This window comes from Aotus nancymaae, unplaced genomic scaffold, assembly GCF_030222135.1.
Source record: "Aotus nancymaae isolate 86718 unplaced genomic scaffold, 86718_ANA_hifiasm-v0.15.2.pri h1tg000124l, whole genome shotgun sequence".
NCBI lineage: Eukaryota > Metazoa > Chordata > Mammalia > Primates > Aotidae > Aotus > Aotus nancymaae.
The window spans coordinates 685304-701474 of NW_026988539.1; the positions used below are offsets into that span (position 1 = coordinate 685304).

At 62.3% G+C, this 16171-nt stretch overlaps 1 protein-coding gene across 4 annotated transcripts in view; it reads right to left on the bottom strand.

Moving 5' to 3' along the window:
- Positions 1-13465, bottom strand: part of CSNK1G2 (casein kinase 1 gamma 2) — a 38281-nt gene extending 24816 nt beyond the window's left edge. For 2 of the 4 annotated variants that reach the window (XM_064371229.1, XM_021676697.2), the window contains exon 1: positions 12085-12332. The gene's annotated coding sequence lies outside the window, so the exon portion shown is untranslated. Of the gene's footprint in view, positions 1-12084; positions 12333-13217 lie in introns of those variants that run through there. The other 2 variants (XM_021676699.2, XM_064371230.1) reach the window with 2 other exon arrangements.
- Positions 13466-16171: the final 2706 nt, after the last annotated feature.

Below are 16171 nucleotides of genomic sequence, written 5' to 3' on the forward strand. Positions count from 1 at the left end.
CACCTCTCCTTGACTCTGCTCCCACCTGTGTTGCCTACATGACCTCCCCACTCCTTGTCCTTGCCCCTCCCGGCCGCGGGGCCACCCGCCTGCTCTCCATCTAGGCTGTCCCTCCTGACGCAGTGGCCCTCAAGCCTGCGGGGCTGCCTGGAGGGAGGTGGGGTCTGCGTCCAGGTTGCTTTTCTTCCTAGCCGTCCCTGGATCACCCTCTCCACAGTTGGGGGACCCCCAGGGCCCAATCCCACCCCCGGGCTCCGGGTGGCACCGTTTAAATGACGCATCAGGGTGAGACCGACGAACGCGGGCACCACCACCAGCCTTGCCCCTGCAGAATCCCCCGCCTGCTCCCTCCTTCTCGCCTCCAGGTGAGCCGCTGGCTTGGTCGGGTTCTTCCACTAAGTAACCGTGAGTGATGGCCGGGCGTGGTGGCTCACGCCTGGAATCCCAGCACTCTGAGCAGCCAAGGCAGGCAGATCACCTGAGGGCAGGAGTTCGAGACCATCCTGGCCAACATGGTGAAACCCCATCTCTACTAAAAATACAAAAATTAGCCGGAGACAGTGGCGTGTGCCTGTAGTCCCAGATAGTCAGGAGGCTAAGGCAGGAGAATTGCTTGAGCCTGAGAGATGGAGACTGCAGTGAGTGCGGATTGAGCCACTGCACTCCAGCCTGGTGACAGAGCGAGACTCCGCCTCAAAAAAAACCCAAAGAAACCATGGTAACCGACATGTGATTAATGGTCTGAGTTAACTCAATCAACCACCGCCCAGTCAGGTTCAGCGAGGCTGAACCCTCAATTCCGGAAGGAGCCTCCTTGGGCTCTCTGGGGCATCCTCCTGGCCCCAAGGCAGAAGCTTCTAGATAGTCATCTCTTCACAGCCCCCAGAGATGCAGGCATGACCTGTGGCCCCGAGTCTCCTGCTGTCGCGTCTGTAACAGCCGCCTCCTTCAACACTCCCTCATCCCCAACACTCAGGCCACCAGGTGGGACTGAGCATGCCCCACCCAGCCCCTTTGCGGAGAGTCAACGCCAACCTCTTCCGGGAGGAAGAGCCCAGGCCACAAGGGTGAACGCTGCACCACGGTTGCCGGGTCTGAGGACAAAGAGTGGCCTCATGGGCCACGATGTGTGGTCTTCTGTTTTTTGAGACAGGGTCTAGCTCCGTCGCCCAGGCTGGAGTGCAGTGGCGAGACCTCGGCCGGCTGCATGCAACCTACGCCTCCCGGATTCAAGCGATCTCCTGCCTCGGCCTCCTGAGCAGCTGGGACCATGGGCTTGCGCCCCCACGCTGTCTGGTCTTGACTCAGCTACGCGCACTCCGGCTTTTGCAGAGAAAAAGCACCAAATCCTCATCCCGACTGCAACTGCAGACAAGCCCCAGCCCCCGAAACCACTGAAGTGGGCGCTGCTCTGCCGGGCCCAGGGCCCCACTGCTCCTGGCACCCCCCGGAAGCCTCCCTGTGCCACCCTAAGCTTCTCATCCAGGTGGTGACCGTCACCTCTCGGGTCCTGGCACCCCTGCCCCGCGACCTGGAGTCGGGGGTATGAGAAAGGCGCAGGCCCTGCACTCAGGGACCCCACCGTGTGGAAGCTGGGGTGAAGGCCCGCCCTGGGGGTTCTGCTGCTCGGACACAGCCATCTCAGGTGTTGCGGCCCAGGCAGGTCGGGGCTGCCACTTTCTCTCTGGGTCCCCCTGGATGAGCACTGGCCTCCCTCTCCCCGGCCTCAGGGCCAGGAGTGAACCCTGCTACGCCCTGCAGAGCTGAGCACTGAGGGCCAGAGAGCCGCACACACGCACACTCACCCCAGCTTCCCAGACGGAGCCCAGGACCGGGCTGCACCGCCTCAACAGCTCCACGGACAGCCCTGGGGCTAGCGGGGGCACAGGGGTCCACTGAGCACTCCCTGCACAACCAGGGCAGGCCGCACCTCCAAGCACCTCACCACAGCCTCTCTGAGGAGGTCACGGCCAGCAGCGGTGCGAGGGCCCAGCCACACCCCCACACAAGCCTGACACGGACGGAGAAGCCCCGGCCCTAGGAGTCGCCCCCGCCCCGAGGAGCCCCACCTGCCACACACCGGACCCGTGGAGCTTGCCTGGGCACACGCCCACGCTGAGGAACCGCGCCTCAGCCTCAGCGGGTTCCGTTTCCCGTGCAAAATGGAATGCTGCTTGCACAGCCCCCGGCCCGCGTTCCCCACCTTAGGAGGGGCCCCGACAGTCACCGCCTGCACCCTCAGCCCTCACAGCAGCAGAGGAGCAGTCGGAGGACGGGCAGGGAGCAGGTGCCAGCTCCCCTACCCACACCAACAAGAACCACCAACCCAAGATTCAGCAGCTTCTGAGGGCGCACACCGTTCAGGGCACTCCCCGGAGGCAGCTGCCACTCAGTCAGGACCCAGCACCTGTCCGTCACCAAGGAGGAAGACCCTGGCCTCTCCCGGGACGCGCCGACCCCCAGGGGCTGCCCGAGGGAAGCCGGAGAAGGGCCTGGAGGGAAGTGGGGACACGAGGGCCGGGCACCCACTGTGCCCATGCTGGCTTGCGTGTTGGGGGCCTGCCCTGCCATACCCAAGGCCCACAGTGAAAAGCAACAATCCTGGGGTGGAAGGAGGGGACGCTGATCCTCACCCAGCCTCCACCCAACCCACACAGCCGGTGCCGCTCAGGGTGGCACGCCAAGGACGGCTCCCGGGCACCAAAGAGGGGACAGCAGCCAACCCCACAAGGGGTTGCTCTCACCACGTGGCTCTGGGGCCAGAGGCGCCCCTTCCCCAGCCCCGGCCTCAGGCCGCTACCTCCTCTGTTCTTCTTGGGGTCCTCCATGTGGTCTACATCCAGGCCAGGTCCCCGGGGAGGGCCCCGGGAGCCCCCTTCTCTGTCTCCACTGAGTGATGTCACAGACCCTGGCTGACATCACCACACAGCCTCAGCCCAGAGCCGGGGTGAAGCTAAGGGAAGGCGGGGACCTCGCTGGGCTGGCAGGCACAGGCCACCCCCCTCCAGTGCCCTCATAGGCACCTAGACTCACATGGACCCAGCCGTGGACCCTTCTAGGCAGCTCTGGGCCACAGGGGCTGTCCACTGTGGGCTGGGTCCCCCACAACCCCGATTCATCTGCACCCCAAGGAAAGGGAATGAGGAGTTGCCGCACCCCAGGACCCACAAGCCCCAACACCAGGGCAGTTTCTGCATACCACCTCTAGTCCCAGGGCCACAGTAGAGCAGGGCCAGGCGCAGCCGGTGACTCAGGGCAGACGGAAGGGCACCCTCCAAAATGGAGGGCTGCAGGAGCTGCCGCCGGCTGGGACAGTCCAACCTCAGGCTGCCCTAGGCCGGTAGCGGGTTTAATGCATCAGGTGTGAAAGAGAAACACCCACAAATCAGGGAAAAAAAAGCGGGCGCTCACCCGGCGCCGCACACATGGGGCAAACACCACCGGTGGCCTTGGTGGGGGGCGCCGTCCCTGCAACTTCTCCACAGAGGGGCGATTTTCCCAAAACTCAGACTATGCAAACAGAGGCGAGGCTGCCATGGGCTCCAGGGCCTCAGACGCCACCAACAAAATCAAAGCGGAAGTGTTCGCAGCGAATCTGTCACACAGACGGCCTTCGAGTGAGGGCACCCCCATCCAGGCCACCACGGTGCATAGGACCCCAGGGGGCAGGGGTCCGCCGGCCCAAGGTGGTGCCACAGACAGGCAGGGGGAGCACACGGGCAGAGTCAGACACCCCACTAGGAAAGAGAGCTCCATGGCAGGCCCCGGGGCGGGTGGGACCCTGGGCAGCTCCCATCGGAACCCTGCTGCGTCTGGAGGACGGGTTACGCCCTTCCAGAAGCGTAACCTCTGGAAGGGCGTAACCTCGGACAGGACAGCTGTGAAAAACCTGGGTGGCGCGTTTCTACATTTCCTTTGGGTTTTTTTTTTTTTGTCCGAGTCTCGCTCTGTCCCCCAGACTGGAGCGCCTTTTCCCATCATCATGTGGGAACCGCCATTTGATGTCCCGCCTCGGTTTCCCTCCACCCAAAGGAAGTCACATGGGTCCCCGGCTCCTGCCTGTGTGATGATCCCCACGAGGGCTGCAGGGGAGGGCACAGCAGGGTTCAGCTTCATTCCCCGGGGAGTCCCCGGCAAGAGTGCTTGGTCCTCGGGAGCCGCCCAGGTCTTCACCATCCCCTGGCCTCCATCAAGTCCCGCATGACGGCTCCAGGACCCGTGCGCCAGGCAACACCTGCTAGACACGAGCCCCTCAGAATCAGGCCTGTATTCACCTCGAATTTGATCAAGGCCCTTCGAGAATTGGGTTTTTTTAAAATCATCTTCAAGTATATCGTTATTAAAAGGAACACACACCGGGTGCGGTGGCTCACACCTGTAACCCCAGCACTTTGGGAGGCCGAGGCGGGTGGATCAGGAGGTCAAGAGATCGAGACCATCCTGGCCAACATAGTGAAAGCCCGTCTCTACTAAAAATACAAAAATTAGCTGGGTGTGGTGGCGTGCACCTGTAGTCCCAGCTACTCAGGAGGCTGAGGCAGGAGAATCACTTGAACCTGGGAGGTGGAGGTTGCAGTGAACCAACAGTGAGCCAAGATCGTGCCACCACACTCCAGCCTGGTGCGTGGCTACAGAGTGAGTGAGACTCTGTCTCAAAAAAAAAAAGAATACACTTTGGGAGTCTGAGGCGGGAGGATCATCTGAGGTCAGGAGTTTGAGACCAGCCTGGACAACATGGCGAAACCCCATCTCTACTAAAAATACCAAAATTTGCCGGGCGTGGTGGCAGGCACTTGTAATCCCAGCTATAGAGAGTGAGGCAGGAGAATCACTTGAACCCGGGAGGTGGAGGCTGCAGTGAACGAAGATCATGCCACTGCACTCCAGCCTGTGTGACAGAGCAAGACTCTGTCTCAATAAAAAAAAAAGTTGAGGCCGGGCACGGTGGCTCACACCTATAATCCCAGCACTTTGGGAGGCCGAGGCGGGTGGATCACGAGGTCAAGAGATCGAGACCATCCTGGTCAACAAGGTGAAACCCCGTCTCTACTAAAAAATACAAAAATTAGCTGGGCTTGGTGGCGCACGCCTGTAGTCCCAGCTACTTGGGAGGCTGAAGCAGGAGAATTGCTTGAACCCAGGAGGCAGAGGTTGCGGTGAGCCGAGATCGCGCCATTGCATTCCAGCCTGGGTAACAAGAGCTAAACTCCATCTCAAAAAAAAAAAAAAAAAAAAAAAAATGTTGAGCTGAGCACATGGCAGCGTCTTGCCATCCATCACCTGGGCAGGCACAGCGCTCACAGCCACGGATGTGGAATGTTTGATCCACTGCCGACACACACATCATCAGCACATTGGCCTCTGCCCACGCTCCTCACCGTCTCCCTGAAGCCCTCGTCCAGCACTGCACCCACTGCCCACCAAGGAGCCAAGGACGAGAGGAACCCGGTTGCCAGAAGAGGAGGGGAGTGGTTGCAGCTGTGCAGAGATCCGGTCCCCAGACCTGGCAGGGGACCCAAACGGTGCAGGTGTCATGGACAGTGGTTGGCGGCTCCTCGAACGGTCACACCTGGAGTCACCATGGGACCAGTGATTCCACTGCTAGATGTCCACGCAAGAGAACCACAACCACACGGACATGCAGGAACTGTACACAGATGCTCACAGCAGCCAACACGTGGACGCCACACAAACACCCACCACGTAAATAAGCGCGTGGCCACCCACACACTGCAGCGACTCAGCCACAACAGGAGCGAGGCTCGGACACGGGCGGATGCACCTTGAGGACGTCACACTCAGTGAGAGACGTCAGACACAGAAGGCCACACCCTGTGTGATTCCACCCCAGGAGGCCCTTAGAGCCCTCAGTCTCAGAGATGGAAAAGAAAGTAGGATGGGGTGCTAAGGGCTGGGGGCGCAGGGGAGTGGGCATTTCATGGGGACGGCGTCTCAATTTGGGAAGATGGGAAGGTTCTGGAGAGGGCGGTGTGGAGGGCTGACTGTGATGGGGACAGGCTCCCTGGGGAGGGGCTGAGAACGCTCTGGAATTAGGGGTGGTGGCTGTACACAGAGGACCCTTGACCAAGGCGGGTGTGTACTGACACGTCCACTCAGATGCAGATTTTCTTCAATAAAGGTTTCCCGAGGGCGCCAGCCTCTCCCGCCTCCCTTCGGCTCTGCCGCCTGAGGTAGCGAGACACACCCTCGGCACCGCGGCCTTCCACGTGAACGCGACGAGGACAGAGGCTTCCGTGGGCGTCATGGGCACCGCAGGAAGAGCAAGCAGGCTCCTCACGCTCCTCTCGGCACGTCCTGGGCTCCGGCTTCCTCACTGTGAGAACGCAGCGCCCGACACTCGCGGAACTCCAGGCGCGCGTGCAGGGACCCGTGTCTGCCCGAGGCCTCGGTCGCCGGCAGGTGCTGCAGGGCTCGAAAGCTGTGCGAGGGTGCTTTACCGCATGAGGACTGGCGCCCTAACCCGTCCTGCTCAAAGGGCAGCTGTGCAAACACCACTCACTTGCCCACGCCGGGGAATTCCCCCGAATAGGGATGTTGACACTCAAAAAAGTAGTTCGTGCTCTAAGGACCAACCCAAGTAAGGCTGTAAGAGAACGGTGAGCTGGGGCCGAGACGGGGTTGTTATTTTTTGAAGCGGGTCTCACTCTCATCTCCCAGGCTGGAGTGTAGCAGCGCCATCTCAGCTCACTGCAACCTCCACCTCCCAGAGATTCTCCTGCCTCAGCCTCCCAAGTAGCTGAGATTACAGGCGCCCAACACCACGCCCAGCCAAGTTTTTTATTTTTAATAGAAACGAGGTTTCATCATGTTGACCGGGACGGTCTCAATCTCCTGATCTAGTGATCCGCCCGCCTCGGCCTCCCAAAGCGCTGGGATTATAGGTGTGAGCCACCATGCCCGGCTGGGGTCACTAATTTTAAGAAAAGCAGCGAGCCCAGCTCTGGCCAGCACCCCGGGGAAGAGGGGGCAGGGAATGGCTCCCTCAGGAGCAGGATCGAGTCTGACACCAGGGCCAGGCGCCTGCCAAAGCCACACCTCCTGCTCACAGGGCCAGCATTTAACCGGCTCTTCCGAGGCAAGGCCCGTGAAGCCTTCAGAGGAACTGGGGCTGTGCGCCCACAGGAAGCAGAGGCCAGCGCCGCGGCAGGAGGATGGTGAGGCAACTCACCCTGGAGGCCCCAGGACGCCACCACACCCATCGCCAGGGTCCTGGCCGAACTCCGAGGGGCAGCGGGGTCCCTGACAACTTCCCCTGGGGCGACCACAGCCCACCCAGGATTCAGGCATCGAGCCCCACACACACACCACGAGCCCCAACACAACGCCCCTCTCCAAGGTTTACAGGCAAGACTAGCGGGATGGCACGGCACACACACACCTGTGCAGACCCCAGCACACACGCGCGCACACACACATGCACGCATCTGTATGACCCCCACAGCCGCCCGGCCTGACTGGCGTGATGGCACAGCACACACACACACCTGTGCAGACCCCAGCACACGCGCACACACACACATGCACGCATCTGTATGACCCCCACAGCCGCCAGGCCTGACTAGTGTGATGACATGGCGCAAACACCTGTGCAGACCCCAGCACACACACACACACACACACACACACACACACACAACCCCTGCAGCCACAAACCCTGGCCCAGCCTACGTACAGGCTCCAGGCCCCGACTGGATCCCCCTCCAAACACTCACCCTCAGGAACTCAAAGGCACACCCAGCCACTCAGAGGCACATGCGGTCCCCTCCCTGTCCTCACGCTGGCCCCGTGCGCTGCCCCAGGTTCCCATCCCAGTAAGTGTCCGAAGGGAGAGCCTGGGCGTCTGCCCCAGGACCACTGGAGCAGAAAACCCAGAGGGGCACGGCCGCTGGGATGGGACAAGGCCTCGCACACTTGCCATCTTCCCTGTGGACAGGGGTCACATGGGGAAGGGCAGAGGTCACCGCAGGCCACAAGAGCATCCAGGGGTCACCTGGGAAACAAGGCCCCTAAGGAGGCCGGGCCCCATGGGCCACACCGCCCACAGCAGCGCGGCCAAGGCAGGAGGACTGGCTGTCAGCCTCCCGGGTGGGGACTCTCCAACGGTCCAGACAGAACTTGGATGCCTCATTCCGGAGGGGGAAGTTTCTGGAAAACTGAGGGATTACCTTTAAGCACAACTTTTTTCAAGGCTCCAAGGACAATTACGCATCAACGGAAAATCGCTGGTAACAACGAAAAAGTCTCTTGGATCTTCTCTGCCTTTTAAGTAGCGACAGGGTCGGGCGCGGTGGTTCACGCCTGTCTTCCCAGCTACTCGGGAGGCCCGGTGTTCAAGACCAGCTTGGACAACACGGCAAAACCCAGTCTGCACTAAAAATACAAAACCTAGCCGGACATGGTGGCAGGTACCTGTGATCCCAGCTACTCAGGAGGCCGATGTGGAAGAATTGCGTGAACCTGGGAGGTGGAGGTTGCCGTGAGCTGAGATCGCGCCACTGCACTCCAGCCTGGGTGACAGAGTGAGATTCTATCTAAAAAAAATCAGTAAATAGCGATGGGCCTGGCCTGGCCCGGGACCCCAAGCCTCACGCCATCTTTCCTCCTGCCGTCCTCACCTGCACCCGCTCCTCTGAGGGGCCTGAGACGCGGAGGCGAGGCAGCTGCCCCCACAGGTGTGGGGTGGGAGTGACCTCCCGGGACAGGCCCAGGGACGTGCTTCCCACCTCTTCCGGGAGCACGCGTGTGGCCTCTGCATCTGGATGGAGTCTGCCGTGACAAGAGTCACGCCCCATGGGTCGCAACAGCCACAGCAGCATGTCTCGTCCCACTCCCCTGGGGGACTCCTGGGCTGCCTGTCCCACTCATGACCGACAGCCTCGGTCCTTACCCCATGCCCTCTCCAGGGAGGCCAAGGCTCTACCCCAGCGCAGCCAGAAGTACAGCAGATGTGGATCAAGGGACAGCTGGCTGTTTCCTGGGATTTTTTTTTGAGACAAAGTCTCGCTATCACCCAGGCTGGAGGGCAGTGGCGCAATCTCGGCTCACTGCAACCTCTGCCTTCCAGGTTCAAGTGATTCTCCTGCCTCAGCCTCCTGAGTAGCTGGAATTACAGGCGCATGCCACCACACCCAGCTAATGTTTGTATTTTTAGTAGAGAAAGGGTTTCACCATGTTTGCCAGGCTAGTTTTGAACTCCTGACCTCAGGTGATCCACCCGCCTCAGCCTCCCAAAGTGTTGGGATTACAGGCGTGAGCCATCGCGTCCGGCCAGAGCTGCCTGTTTTCAACGTGATGTGACCTGAAACTGTCTTGGGCCTCGTGGTGCAGGGAAGCCTCTGGGCCGCCCCAGGAACACAGCTGGGGGTGACAGGAGGGGCCCTGGACAGGGCGGGCAAGGGGCTGCCCCGATTCCCTGTGCGGGAGACACACTAGAGGCTCTGAGCAAGAGACAGCCCCACACCTGAGGCATGTGCCCTGAGCAGTCAGTGCTCCGGGGCCAGGGCCGCCTTAGTGGGGGAGGGGCTGCGGAGGGACCTGAGAAGCGGCTCCCTGTGGGCCCAGCATGGAGCTCAGGGTGCCCCTGCAGAGGGCGTCCCAGCATCTTACAGGCATAGGCTGGCACAGGGCCCCAAGCAGCGGTGGCGGCCAGGGACTCTGGGCAGGGGGAGAAGGGGTTGTGGATCCTGGAGGACTCAGAACCCAGCAGGGCTTCAGGACAGTGCCTGGGCGATGGCCGGCTCACACTGGCCAGCTGGGGTATGTCCTGCCTTGTCCTATGCCCTCGCTATGATGTAGGTGGTGATGGGACAGAAAAAGGGCAGGCAATACTGGGGTACTGGCGGTCCCTGCCCCACCACAGGTGGGCTGGCCCAGGGGAGGAGGCACACTGGGCCCCCCCTGCCAGAGGGGAGCTTGTGAGGAGGCCAGGAGCCAGGCAGGGCTGCCTGCAGCGCGCTGGGTACGCTGTTCTGGTGGTCCCGGCTCCCCATGAGTCCTCGCTGAGGGAGCACAACGGGGTGCCCCACCCAGCCAGGCCAGTCGAGCTCCTGGACAGACCAACCCAGCAGACAGCTGCACCCACGCGCCAGTCACGGGCGGCACGGTCACCTGCATCCAGAGCCGGCACTCAGAGGATAGGAGAGTGGTGAGGCACACCCTCTGGCTGCAGGGCCATCGCCCCTCACTGCCACTGCTCCCACTGGCACGGTGGGTGACAAGAGGCGCACGGGCGTGGGAGTCAGCCCTTGGGAGATGCAGCTTCCCCTCTACCCAAGCAGGCCAGGTAGGCCTCGACTTCCTCATCTGTAAAATGGATGCTCCACCCACCTCTGGGAAGCCCCACAGCACTGGTCCCATGAGAGCTCCCGAATGAGGAAAAGGCCGACTCGGAGCCGGAGACCTGGAGCCTCCCTACCGCAGGCCTCCTGCCGGCTCCAGCCAAACCCCGGCTGTGCAGGCACCGACGGGTTCTCTCACGTGGCTGCCGGGGAGCACTCACAGACGGCGGGATAGAGAGGCAGACCCGGCACGCTTGATGCTCAATCCAGCACGAGCCCTAGCTGGACACGGGACTCAAGGCTGACCTAGGACGAAGCCCACGGCCGCCCGCCGCCGCCACCAGCACACTCACCGGGACTCGGGCCAGGACCACCTTCACATGGACTCTGTGTTCCCTCCGGGTTCAGGGAAAGACAGCCCCGCAGGCTGGCCTGCCCACCGCCACCCAAGGCCCACAGCCCCTGCCAGGCTGTGCCCAGCACTCGGCCCCAAAAGCACCCACAGCGCTGCCTGCAGCCACCACCTGCCCTCTGCCAGGCCTTGTTCAAGGCCTTGATGGACTATGAGCCCCTGGGGGCCTGGGGCAGCTCCGTGGAGATGCAGAAAAGAGACGAAGCCAAACCCGCAACAGGATCCCCCTCTCCAGACGCCCTCGGCAACACCGACTGTCCCCAAGTTCAGCTTCCATCCCTCCCAGTGGCTCTGCAGACGTGTCTGGTGGGGGGCCTGCCTCTCAGATATGCATTGACCCCCCCCCCACAAACACAGTGCCCGCCCCCCGACTGCCACACCACGGGACTGCCCCAAATCCCCAAATTAATGGCTGGAGTACTACTTCCCTGAAGCCTGGGATGAGCAACAGGGAGACTTTCAATTAAAAACCCTCACCTACTTCCTTTGTAACCCAGAGTAATTACTGTATCATTAAAGAGGAGGAGGAGAAGAAAAGAGGAAACCAAAATCAGCAATCCCACGGAACTTGTCTGCACAAAGCGCTGCACCATGGCGGGTCATTCTACAAATGGCATGGCCTCTCAGACCGGCCCAGAGCCCGGGAAACGAGGCGCTGGTCCCGTAGCCTCTTTAGAGGAACCAGAGAGGAGGGAAATCAGACAGGAAGCCCCTTTACACACAAGGAGGGCCGACTGCACAGCGGGCACAGTCAATTCAGAGGACCGCCGAGGTTTCGCCTCCCACGGGGGTGGAGGGAGTACAGCCAGCTCCTCCCACATCTCATCCTACCTGCCTGCGGCAGGGTCCTGCAGGACACACAGCTGGCCTCTCAGCCCCTGGACCTGGCCCTCCCACTGGGACCCCACCCCAAACCCGGCTACCCGGCATGCAGGCCTCCCATCCCCTCCCATCTGTGAAGGAGCGGCTCTCAGAGCTCACTGTGGGGGGCTGAGCAAAACACTCTGGGCCCTGGAGACGTCAAGGCAAGCGTGCGCGTGCCTGCACACACTCCCGGGGGCTGCCTGCCTGGGAAACTCATCAGTAGGCACGGCCGGGCCCAGCCCAGCCCAGCGCGTTTTGTTCTGGTGGTGGAGACACAGGGAAAAAGAAAACAAGCTTCGCCGGTGACAACCGCAAACTTCCCCCTTCGGAACCTGGGGGCCCTGGCAAAGTCTGTCCTCTGCCCAGAGGCACCCCAGGCCGGGCTGGGCTGTGCAGGGCAGAGGAGCCCGGGTACTTCCATCCCCAGCTGCCACCCCCCAGCCCCCTCCCTAATCCGAGCGCCTTTCCACGGCATAACTGGGTTTTCCCCCAAGACGGGAACCTTTGTACCTTCCGGATCAGCTCCCACTCCCAGGAAACACCAGCGAGGCTCCTACACGTCCTGGGGTGGAGAGGCAGACCCTGGAAGGCAGAGCCCCACCAGATGGACGTGTGGACAGCCCCGGAGCCCTGGGACGCACGGTGGAGTGCAGCGGGGGAGAAGATGCTGGACTCCACCTACACAGACAACCCTCCGGCCGTTTCCTGCAAACAATGCCATCCGGAGGCCACAGGAATAAGAACCAGCTGTCCCAGAGCCATTCTGGCTCAGGACACAACAGTCCCCGAATGCCTTCTCAGCCCCCACGCCCCCCAACAGGAAAGTCTTCCCCCAAGAAAGTTGGAAGAGAGGAGCCGCGCAGGGATCGGGGATCGGCGTGACCACCGCAGGCCCCGCTCAGACATCTCACCCTCCCTCCCAGATCCGTGCGTTTCCGGAAAACAAAGCCGGTAGCCAGAGCGGAAGGGGGAGGGGGCAGCGAGCCCAGCCGGGAGTTCCCGGGCAGTGCCGCAACAGGTCCCCGAGGATCGGACCCCTTCCTCCCCCCAGCACTCCTCTGCTCTCCCCCTCAAGAGCGTCAGGACTACAAAGTGTGGAGGGGGGCACAGCTGCGTGGGGAGGGGCCAGGCCACGGCAGGAGGTAGCGACGGGGCCAGGTGGGCAGGGGCATCGAGACCAAAACGCGGGAGGTGTGAGGGATACGGGTGAGTGGGCGGTGGGCTCGAGCACCGGGTGGGGGAAGAAAGCAGGAGGTGGGGTGGGGGCTAAAGGCTCAGCAAAGGGCAGGAGAGTTGGAGGACGGCAGTCACCGGGTCGCAGAGTGGGGGTGACTGGGGCCGCGGGGGCAGGGTCTGGAGTGTGAGGGTCACTGGGGCGGTGGAGTCCTGAGTGTGGAGATCAGCGTGGAGCTACCTCCGGAGGTCCTGAGCGTGGCGTGGGCGGAGTGGGGGGCGCTGGGGTCCCGAGTGCAGGGTCAGAGGGGTGTTGCGGCGGTGGGGCCCTGAGTGTGGGGCTCAGCGTGGAGGGCTGTTAGACGGGGTGGGCGATGGGGTCCGGAACGCAGGGGGCAATGGACCCAGTGTGGGGGCGGGGGCGCCGGGGGTCATTGGGGGCGCCGAGGGCCGGGCGCACTCGTTGTTACCTTGGCTCCGCTGTGGCCGGGCCCGTGGGCAGCGTCTGGGCGGCCGGCCCGGGCTCAGCAGCGCGGCGAGGACCCCCGCTCCGGGCCCCGCGCCCGCTCGCGCTCCGGCTCCGGCGCCCGCTCGGGCCCCCGCTCCGGCTCCCGCGCCGCCTGGGCCGGCCTCCGCATGTTCGGGGCGGGAGGCGCCGGGCTCGCCGCGCTCCGCCGCGCCCGCTCCGGGGCCCGCGCGCCTTACGCCGCCAGCGTCTGCCAGCGGGGGGCGGCGGCCATACGCGCCTCACTGCGCAGCCGCGGCCAGGGCGCCAGGGGCGCGCGCCGCCGACGTCACAGCGCGGGGAGGGGCCAACGCCAGGCAGGGCGTCACTCGCGCCGCTTTGCGACAGCGGGTGGCGCCGCACGACGGCCACCGCGCTTTGCGGCCGCTCCGGGACCGCCGGACCGCTGCCCGCGGGGAACACCGAAAGCGCTCGGCCGCGGGGGCGCGCGCAAGCGGGAAAGGCGTCGAGAGGTTTCCACACCCTCCTGGGGGTGGGGCTTCTGCCGCCCGCACCGCCCCACCCGCCGTTGCCATGGCGACGCGTGGCTGGTCGCCCTGGCACCGCCCCGCCCCGCCGCGCCGCGTGTGTGACGTCACGGTCTCGCCACCTGACGTCACGGGCGGGCGGCGCCGCGGGGCGTTGCCTGCGTGGGGCGGTGGCGGGCGAGGCGCGGCGAGACGACGGTCTGTGCGCGCGGGGCTGCGGGGTTTCCGGGGCAGGCGCTGGAAGGTGCGGGCGCCCGGCCAGGAAATGAGCTGATTAAGGGCAAGAGGGTTTTCCATCTGGCTTTCCTGGGCCAGGAGGGGAAAACAGTTCTAGAATAACTGCTCCGTGTCCAGGGGTACAGCAGCGGTGGCGTGGGCGGCCCCGGGCCCGCGGCCGACAGCGGGTCAAGTGCACTGCGGGGCCTGCCATGCCACGCATGCGGCTCTGCGCGTGGAGCCCGCTCCCTGCCCGTGCGCTGCCTGCCTCCCGCCTGCACCGGGCAAGAAACATGGGGAGGGGACCCCACAGGCCCAGGCCCCGCACAGGGAGGCCCTGTTCCGCCCCATGACAGGGCCTGGAAGGAAACCAGCAGCTGCAGAAATGGTTCCCGGCCTCCCCACATCCCCCACGCACCTCCTGGTGGGGCATTTTTAAAGTCCGAGGAGACGCATTCATTCAAACATGTATTAAGTGCCTGTCAGTGGCTCTGAGAATAGAACAGTGAGCTAAACTCTTGGCATCGTTTCCCAGGGAGTCCTTGGTCCTAGGGGGAGGAGACAGCCCTCTGATGATTTCAGATGATGTTACAAGGTAGGATGTAGGGCGGGCACGGTGTAATCCCAGCACTTCGGGAGGCTGAGGCAGGAGGACACTCGGTTGAGCCCAGGAGGTCAAGACCAGCCTGAGCAACAGAGTGAGACCCTATCTCTACAAAAAATACAATTAGGGTGTGGTGGTGCATCCCCGTGGCCCCAGCTACTTGGGAGGCTGAGCCAGGAGGATTGCTTGAGCCCAGGAGATCGAGGCTGCAGTGGGCTGTGATTGTAACACTGCACTCTAGCCTGCCTGACAGAGCAAGACTGTCTTAAAATAGTAATATTAAATGAAATCCCAGTACTTTGGGAGGCTTTGGCAAGTGGATCACTTCAGCCCAGGAGTTCGAGACCAGCCCAGGCAACATGGCAAAACCCTGTCTCTACAAAAAATACAAAAAATGGGCGTAGTGGCATGCATCTGCAGTCCCAGCTGATTGGGGCGCTGAGGCAGAAGGATTGCTTGAGCCCGGGGAGGTTGAGGCTGTAAGAAGCTGTGATCAGGACGGGCACGGTGGCTCATGCCTGTAATCCCACTACTTCAGGAGGCTGAGGCAGGCAGATCACCTGAAGTCAGGAATTCGAGATCAGCCTGGCCGACGTGGCGAAACCCTGTCTCTACTAAAATACAAAAGTAAGCCGGGCTTGGTGGTGCACGTCTTTAGTCCCAGCTACTCTGGAGGCTGAGGCAGGAGAATCACCTGAACCCGGGAGGTGGAGGTTGCAGTGAGCTAAGATGGTGCTATTGCACTCCAGCCTGGCGACAGAGCCAGACTCCCATCTCAAAACAAACAAACAAAACCCAACACGATGGTATGTGGCACAGTGCCTGAGGGAAAGACACCTTCTCTGGCTGGCTGGTGAGGGAAGACCGAACCCTAAAGGCTAAGCTAGATGTGCTAAGATTGGGAGGAAGATTTCATCTCCTATGACAGTCCTGCGGCATTCGAGCCAGACAGGAATGCAAAGAAAAAGGGAGGAGAAATCTACCGGAATGGGAAGGCGGAATGGCAGCGCTGTACGGGCTGCACTGAGCTCTGGGAGATGCATGGTGCATGTTGTCTTGCGGCAATGTGAGAGGCAGGCAGTCCTCCCTGCGCCCCTGTGCTCCGACAGCCTCACGTGGAGTGCGACTCCTTGGAGAAGCTCTGGCAACCACCCCTGCTATCCTTTGCCCTACCTCAGGGTTCCCTCTGTCCGGATCCACACTGTGAAGCAGTGCGTCTATTTCATGTCAGTCTCCTCCAGCCAGGCCTGTAGGACCCAGCAAAAGGGCTGGCACACAGTAGGCACTCAGTCTAAATGCGGCAGCCGTATGTGGTGAGTGAATGAATGAATGCATCAACGCCACAGACCTCCCGGAATTCTCAGAGCCCAGGTTCTGGTTCCTGAGACTCCCCTCTCCTCTCCCACTCTTCTGTTTCTGAGACAGGGTCTCACTCTTGCCTGGCTGGAGTGCAGGGGGGCTACAATCATGACTCACTGCAGCCTCGACCTCCCAGGCTCAAGTGATCCTCCTACCTCAGCCTCCCAAGGAGCTGGTACTACAGGTGAACACCACAACGGTCTAATTTTTTTTTTTTTTTTTGAGACGGAGTTTCGCTCTTGTTACCCAGGC